Below are 8,081 nucleotides of genomic sequence, written 5' to 3' on the forward strand. Positions count from 1 at the left end.
TGAGGACGATTTCATTAACATTTTGTTCATTAAGTGTCGTTTGATGATGTTTTGAGTCTTGCCTTACCTAAGAAAAATGTTTGGATCCGCCACTGATTATACAAAAGCAATGGTGTATTAATCCACAAGAAAACATGTACAACATTGAAACACAAGAAAATAGCATGGTGCGTCCCTCCTCATGGTTGCCTTCCATCACGCCCAAAACGGCTATATAGTCGCCTCATCAATCCTACAACATACATCACAACCTGTCCAACATAAAACGATTTACAGCAAGAGATTAGAAGTAAATAAAATTATCACAACTTGTCCAAAAATACATAGAAAAGAATCCAAAAAATGATGCATTTGATGATTAAGAAAAACATGTCATGCCAAAGATACCTTCTCTATGAATCTACAGATCATGATAGAAGCAAAGCCAAGAGAAAATTGTAGTAGCCATGTTGTAAATGGAGCAGGAACCCAAGAAGGAAGGTGGGAAACAACAGAATATGAAAATGTTGATAATAGACTGCCAAGCATGAAACCTCGATGCTGAGCCATCTCGTGTGGCTAAGATGGAGCTGCTGAATAGAAGACACAGGAAGCTCATAGATGACTGGGGTAGGCAGACCAGTTATGAGCTCAGGTGGTAGTCGTGCAATGATCTCAACCAACTGTTCGGTGAGGTACTCGATAAGAGGAGAAACAATGTAGTCCATGCACTACACCATAAACTTTCATTCATAGCGCTCAAAAAACGCTATTGTAGGATACCATAGCGTTTTAATAAATGCTATGTCTGCCGGAGCTATAATAAATCTAAGGTCTATCATAGCGTTTGCAGAAACGCTATGAAAAGTTTGACATCTATAGCGTTTTGGAAGTGCTATTGCATAGGTTTTTGATAGCATTTCATAAACGCTATATTACCCATTCCATAGCATTTAGTGAACCGCTATAGTTAAACTATCCATAGCATTTAGTGAATGCTATTACTACATATGCTACAACATATAAAAAACACTACGATTTATCATTCAATAGCATTTCTATGGTGCTACTATCCTATATTTGTTGCATTGATATGTAAAATACATTGTCACAGCACCTTGGAAACACAATAACAACTTAACAAGTCTTCACATCAAAAATACATCATTTTCATTAATGATCTCAAAAGTAACCAAAATACAATGTGACATTCCTAAAATTACAAGAGCACTTCATATCTCAATGTTTTTTCCCTATATATTAATTATACAAATTCTGCTAGAATTAACCCACAAACAATGGTTTTTGGCTTTCTTTTGATTGTTGACATGAAACTCAGCACACTGGTTGATAACACGCTAATTTCTTGAACACTGTACAAACCAGTACCATTGGTTAACCGACTAAAGAGAAATCAAATGAGGAACAATAACTTTAATTAAGAAGCTATAATGACAAAGTGACTTACCACATAATGCCATTCTAACGCAGTGATTGTCCACAATGGTCTGTTATACTTCTCACAATGCCATTCTAACCCCTTCTCTCTAACTTTGAAGTAATTCTGGTTCACTAAATAGACAGATAACAAGCTAAAGTCTACAATACACAATAGGCACCCTTAGTCAGAACTCACAATATTCAATAAACATGAGCTATTAAGAAATAAGAACTGAAAGCAACCTTTGAAATTTTAGTATTGATTCTCAGTTCAATAAACATGAGCTATTAATACCTTGATCTAGTTGCTTGGCAACTGAAGCAATACCAGGGTCTTGAGGAAGCAACCACATGAAAGTGTAACTTTAAGAACCCTAAACCATTCATTGGATTTACAATGATGCATTATATTAATTGAAGAGAATCAGTTAATATAAAAAACAGTTTAAACTCTTTAGTCACTCAAATGATGAATTGAGTTATTTTCTTAAGGGATCCACCAGGTTGTCTGCACCACCAGGCTGTCTGAAGGAAAGCAGATGTTTAGAGATCCTTCCATTCTACTGACCATATTATTTTTCTACTAATAAATGGAAATATATTCCAGAATAATAATCAAGATCCAGTGATATGAACTAACCATAATCATTGCCTCAAAATCAGGTTCCATTGCAAAGCATGCCCAGAGTGCTTCCTTCCTTATCTGCATGCAACAAAATAATCGTAATTAATAATAATTTTTTTAATAAAGAAATAAATATAGAGAAAGAAACAAGGACAGTAGGCTCAAGCCTCTGGCAGTTAAGAACTCAACGAACTATGTTGAAATCGTAAGATAAAATAATGTGGAAATTTTGAAATAGAGTTCCACAGTCCAAACCCAAACTGTATAGGCACAGTTAGGAGCGAAACTTAATTAATGGAAAAGACAGTGGCCACTGAAGTAATCAACATGCAACAAGGAGGACAAGAATCTCAATGCCAAAAGCTCACAAGTTAATTTTAGTTTTGCTTTGCACTTGCCTCAACTTAAAAAGAGAATAAAGTGATGGATGGAAGTGAAGAAACAGGGGCATCTTAACAGCTTTGGAAAATGCATGGCCATCTTCTCCTCATGGGAGTGGGGGTAGTCAACAAAACACAGCCTTTGGTCTGGAAAAAAAAAAATAGTATTTTGTTTGGTCCGACCTTCGTCGGAAGAAGGAGATCAACAAGCGGTGGTCATATTGAAAATAATATTCCCTTGCATTGGTTAATTTTGTTCTAAACTAAACCAATTTAGGATTAGGTGTCCATTCAGATCTCCTTTATCCTCTTCTACCTTTAGAATCAGAAAGTTTCTGCTCAATCTGTCCAAATCTAAGGATTTTTTGTCATATATATAAAGCAAAAACGAATAATATTCAATGCATTTAACTCAATGATGAAATATTCTTTTCGGAAAATGATATAATAATAAAATGAACAGAAGAATAACTGGCATTCCAGAGGAAAGAGAAAAGGCCCTATCTGACCTGTGCCTATAAACTCAAACATCAAAGTTGGTGTTTCTGGCAAATGCTTCCCATTAGCAATATTGATAGCCCTCACTTGAAGTACATCCAGTAGCTCAACCCTTGACACCTAATGAATAATGATTATGAAGATGGAATATGAATAATTATTATGGCCTCCTTCGTCAATCATAAAGCATATTAATTCAAAACTTTAAAATAGAAATATGAATTTTTTCATGGAAGATGGAATAAAAGAACTAATTTAATACCTTGATCTAGTTGCTTGGCAACTGAAGCAATACCAGAGTCTTGAAATATTTTGAGATCATCACAGTTTGCCAAAAGGGTACCAATACCTGCATTGTAATACATGTTCAAGATAAATACAATAGAACCAATCAAAGAAGTTAACTGGGGGTTTACCGATAACAGCTAGAGGCACAGAGGGTGGATTCTTGTATCAGCATTGTGTACATTACACAAATAAAATAACAATAACATGGAATGAACTTCAATTACAAGAAGCCAATATGAAAAATTCAGAGACACCAAAGAGTTGTTGGTCTAGCGGTCAGGCCCTTGGTTTGCTCCCAAGTGGTCTGGGGTTCGATCCTCTCCCAAGGTACCCACCTAGCAATTGCTAGAGTTTCCAGTTCCCCAAATGTTGTGGGGTCAGGCGGGGGACCTAGGGAATAGTCGGGTCAAAGACTCGGATACCCTAGTCTCAAAAAAAAATATGAAAAATTCAGAGACAATATAGGGATAGGCAAATAGAGAAATCAGCACTACAATCCAAAATATAACCAAACAAAATCGAGATTAGTACATTACCAGTTCCCATCCACGCCTTACAAATTGCATCTCTATTGTTCTTACAACCAAATTTTGTAAAAATTCCAGTCACCACCAGTGGCCTGGTTCCATTTTTCAGCGTTGAACGTTCTAACCCTCTTGATTGGCTGCAGCGAACTCCATCTTAACTACTGATAACTTCTTATGTTGTTCCCTAACAAAGATACTTTTCCGGGTAAGAACCATAGATTTGTACCTAAACTATGGAATCACACAACTCAAATTACGAATCTTGAATTACACTAGAGAACAAATGACTAGCATCTTACCTGCAAGCTATGATTTAAATGTATCATCCATTGATATGACAGATCCCCTCTAAAACAACAAATTATAAAAATCACTTCTCATTGCACAACTTAATTGGTCCTCAGTAATTCACTTATCTATGCAATTATATATTAGAGTTTAAAACATGAACAATGATACTTCTGTATCCAAAACCCACCAACAACTTTAAACTGAACATGTACCAAAAGTTCTACTAAACTCACTAATTACATTACAGAACCAACCCAAATGTGAAAAAAAGCTTTCATTTTTTTTTTCATTGCACATACAGCTTAAAATAAAAAAATTGAATCCCAAGTACAAAAAAAAATGCCCACCTGCCCGGTAATCCTATCAAGCTCTTTAATCAAATAAACCTTGTTCTCCGAATCCTGCCACAACCTGCATCCAACCCCAAAATTCAAAACCCAGTTTTCCAATTTGGGGGTTAATCAAAATCTGAAAATTGAGAGACCAAAAAGAATCAACCGTCCGGTGACGTAGATTGAGGCGAAGGTAGCAAACATTGAGACCAACAGAGTCGGAATTCGGGATTGGAAAACCTTGCCGAAGACACGTACGTAGAGCCTTGCTTTGCATTCTCTCTGAACTTGAATGTATCAATAAGATTCCAATTTGTGTCGACCAAAAGATCAAAACTTTGAAATGGTGGAGTATATATTGGATGAAGCCGGAAACAGATATAGGGTTTTGATTGGATGGCGAAGAGCTTACCCATGGAAGTCGCTAGAATGAAGAAAGTCACAGGTATCTAGGTTTTTGGTTGGATGAAGAAAGTCGCTGGGATCTTTTGTCGAGAGAGAGAGAGAGAAGAATTTTGTTCACGCTTTGAAATGGTGGAGTATCGGGAGTTGGGTCACGCTTTGAACTCATAAATTAGATCCCGGGCATTGTTTTTGTTTGCCGCTCGCATTTTCAGTATATGGGTTTTTTTTTTGTTTTTTAATAAAAGATGATCAAAGGATTTCACTCCTACTCTCATGGTGACTCGAACCTAATGACGAAGGTAGTGGGTGCTCTAACCACTGAGCTAACACCACTTCGTCCAGTATATGGGTTTCATTTAATAGCGTTTCTATTCATTTAAGAGTGTTTACAAAATTCAAACGCTATTGTAATTTTCTAAATTCATAATTTATAGCATTTCCAAACAAAACGCTATAGTGATATGCTATGAATGAAGCTTTTTCTTGTAGTGATGGGAAGGCAAGAGATTTGCTAAGGAGGTACGACCCCAGTAGGTAACCACATAATGACCCGCGGAGAGAGCCGTGAGATAATGGGGTTCAAACCTGAATGCACGCGACTCTTAACACAATGACGCACATATGCTCTAGCATAATCAGTAGCACAATCGGCTCCCTAATATACCAAGGAACCCTGGTCACTAATAGAAGCTTGACCAATGTAATCTGCTGAGGAAAGCAACAGTTCTAAGACAGCTACTAGTACGTGCAAATGTCATTGGTGCAACACCAAACCACGAACGAGTCCCATTGCAGGCACAAACACAATCAGAGTAGTTAAAGGCTTTAGTCAACAAGCCACTTCACCAAATTTAGTAATTTGGTGTCAAAGCGCTTCACCAAATTTCAAAGTGTAATAATACCCTTAGATAACATAATTATCAATCTAAGCCAATAAAATATAAATAAACTATAGTGTAAATTTGAAAACGTAACTAAACCACCACTATTCTTTGTCCTAAAACAAAATTACAATTCTTTTTAATCGACCCATTTTTCATTAACCGCAAATATCATCCGTGAGAAATACGAGCATGTTGTATTAATTAAGCAAATTCTTCACAAGAACGGTTAAAAAATTTAGGGCTAAATACTAGTTAGTACCCTGTGGTTTAGGTCCAAAATCAATTCAGTCCCTAGACTTCTAATTTCATCAAAAACACCCCTGCACTTTCAATTTTGATCTAATAGGTCCAATTCGTTAATATTCTGTTATAGGTTCAAGTTATAGTTTGATTATTTGTTGAAAAACTATTTATTTTTAATAGTAGGACTCACTCCTAAATTGACTATGCATACCACCTTGACACCACATCATAAAACATAGGCCATTTATGAGCCACATTAACAAGTTAAATAACTCAATTGTCTGAAAACTAACAAAATGGACCTATTAGATCAAAATTGAAAGTGCAGGGGTGTTTTTGATGAAATTAGAAATTCATTAACTGAATTGATTTTGGACCTAAACCACATGGTAGTAATTTGTATTTAGCCCAAAATTTTAAACTTCCACAAATACCCTCACTTAATGAAAAATCAATAAATAGATTGTTTATATATGAGGACAAAATAGTAAATAACAAAAATAAAGAAACAAATGCATCATTTCCCACAAAATTAGGACAAGTTTCCCTTAAAAATTGGAGATGGAAACGTCCTTCACAAACTGTTCATTTTTTTTTTATGAATAGGAAAAAAAAAAACTCGATGGACATGTGCTTCTGAAACGTCTGTCACAAACTGTTCATTTTTCTTTTTTTTCAAATAGGAAAAAAAAAACCAATTGACATGTGCAAAGCAGATGTTAAGAGACTAGTTTTAATAATTTGAGAAAAATATCTTGAATCTTAATCATTTGAAATAAACGTATAGACTGCATGGACAAAGGTGTGAGATGAAGTAGAAATTATATATACACTAAGGGGGGTGTATTGTATATGGAATTAGTGGAACTTTTTTAGAAATCTATGGAATTTAAAAGTCTAGGTGTATTCAATATAGACTTTTAGCAGTCCATGAAAATCTTGGGGTATTCGATTAGGATTTTTAAAGACTTTATGAATTCCACCAAAATCTAGGGATATTCATTTAGGACTTTTACAAATGAATAAAATTTCAGAGGTGTTTGAGCCCAAAAGTAATTTTGGCAAGATCCTTTAGTGGATTTCGCGTAGCGGGCCGATACCTGCGGCCCAAAAATAAGTCTACTAGGGTTTGGGTTAAGGCTTCATCCATGCCGTAATCCGTAAGGAGCACGAGACCTTATCAGAGTCAAGTAGCGAAGATTGAATAGGAAACGTCAATTAATAATCCTTCTAGGGCAAGGAACAGTCGGAAACCCTAGATATAAATAACAGGGTTCAAGGACGAATGCAACACAACTCTCAACTCAACTAATCGCACAGATTATCAAGCCTCCCCGGAGCAAACCTTCAACCTCGTTAAAACCCCGCGACCGTACTTCCAGTCCTAGTCTGCCCAGGAGCCGACTGTCAGTACCACCGCAACCCAGCGAAGCTAAAGTCACGCTTTAGCAAACCCCATGCTTTCTCCAAAATTCCCAGCGATTGCTCTGCTTAGTCTACAACACTAAGTATCGATTAAGGTGTCGCGAAGAGATCACAACCAAAGCCCTTACCAGTAAGGCAAGAAGTCCTTATCCGGAAGGCAGAGAAAAGAGCTTTGTGACGAGGTTGGTGCTCTCCTCGTCCACAACGCTTGATTCAAGAAGTCAGGTCAAGGGATCCCCGACGACTGCACCCCACGGTGCTGGCAAGCCTGCACACACGCTCAAAAGAGACAGTTTGTACGCCAACTGGTTTTTGTGTCAAACATTTTGGCACACCCAGTGGGATTGACATAGTGTTTCTTCGTGAATGTAACCATTGGGAAGTCAAGCGAAAACCATTACCAAAAGGTTTACGCTAACTACTCAAAGCATAAGACCTCCAGTTACAGACCGCACGTTCGCGCGGACTGTCGTGGTCTTTCTGAAGAACAAGTGATTCTGAGGTTTTCTCGTTACCCCCAATCATCCGACATGTCAAATGAACAGGGAGAGAATCACCCGCCCGTTGTTGAGGGTCAAAATGTCACTACTAACCAGGCAAGTGAGCCTGTTAACACTGTCGTCGTATCCAATACTGCGGAAAGTGAAGAAAGAGAGGCTTTCATTCCGAAGCCTATTCCGGAGGGAGCGATCTTCAAGGAAAAGCTCGCGATCATCATGGAGAATAACGAGAACCATCGTAAGAAGGTAGCTGCTGACTTTGAC

The 8,081-nt window shown here is 37.2% G+C and overlaps 1 long non-coding RNA gene across 10 annotated transcripts; it reads right to left on the reverse strand.

Moving 5' to 3' along the window:
* Window positions 1-1,084: 1,084 nt before the first annotated feature.
* Window positions 1,085-4,987, reverse strand: LOC133740334 (uncharacterized). Of its 10 annotated transcripts, XR_009861134.1 has the most exons (6): window positions 4,527-4,987; window positions 4,376-4,439; window positions 4,037-4,085; window positions 3,747-3,921; window positions 2,934-3,633; window positions 1,085-2,122 (listed from the first exon to the last, which is right to left on the reverse strand). It is a non-coding gene; the product is annotated as an uncharacterized LOC133740334 (long non-coding RNA). The 10 variants fall into 10 exon arrangements; XR_009861138.1 differs by lacking the exon at window positions 4,037-4,085; XR_009861137.1 differs by having other exon boundaries at window positions 2,934-3,042; window positions 3,185-3,271; window positions 3,747-4,085; window positions 4,376-4,987.
* Window positions 4,988-8,081: the final 3,094 nt, after the last annotated feature.

Source organism: Rosa rugosa, chromosome 3, assembly GCF_958449725.1.
Source record: "Rosa rugosa chromosome 3, drRosRugo1.1, whole genome shotgun sequence".
NCBI classification, from domain to species: Eukaryota; Viridiplantae; Streptophyta; class Magnoliopsida; order Rosales; family Rosaceae; genus Rosa; species Rosa rugosa.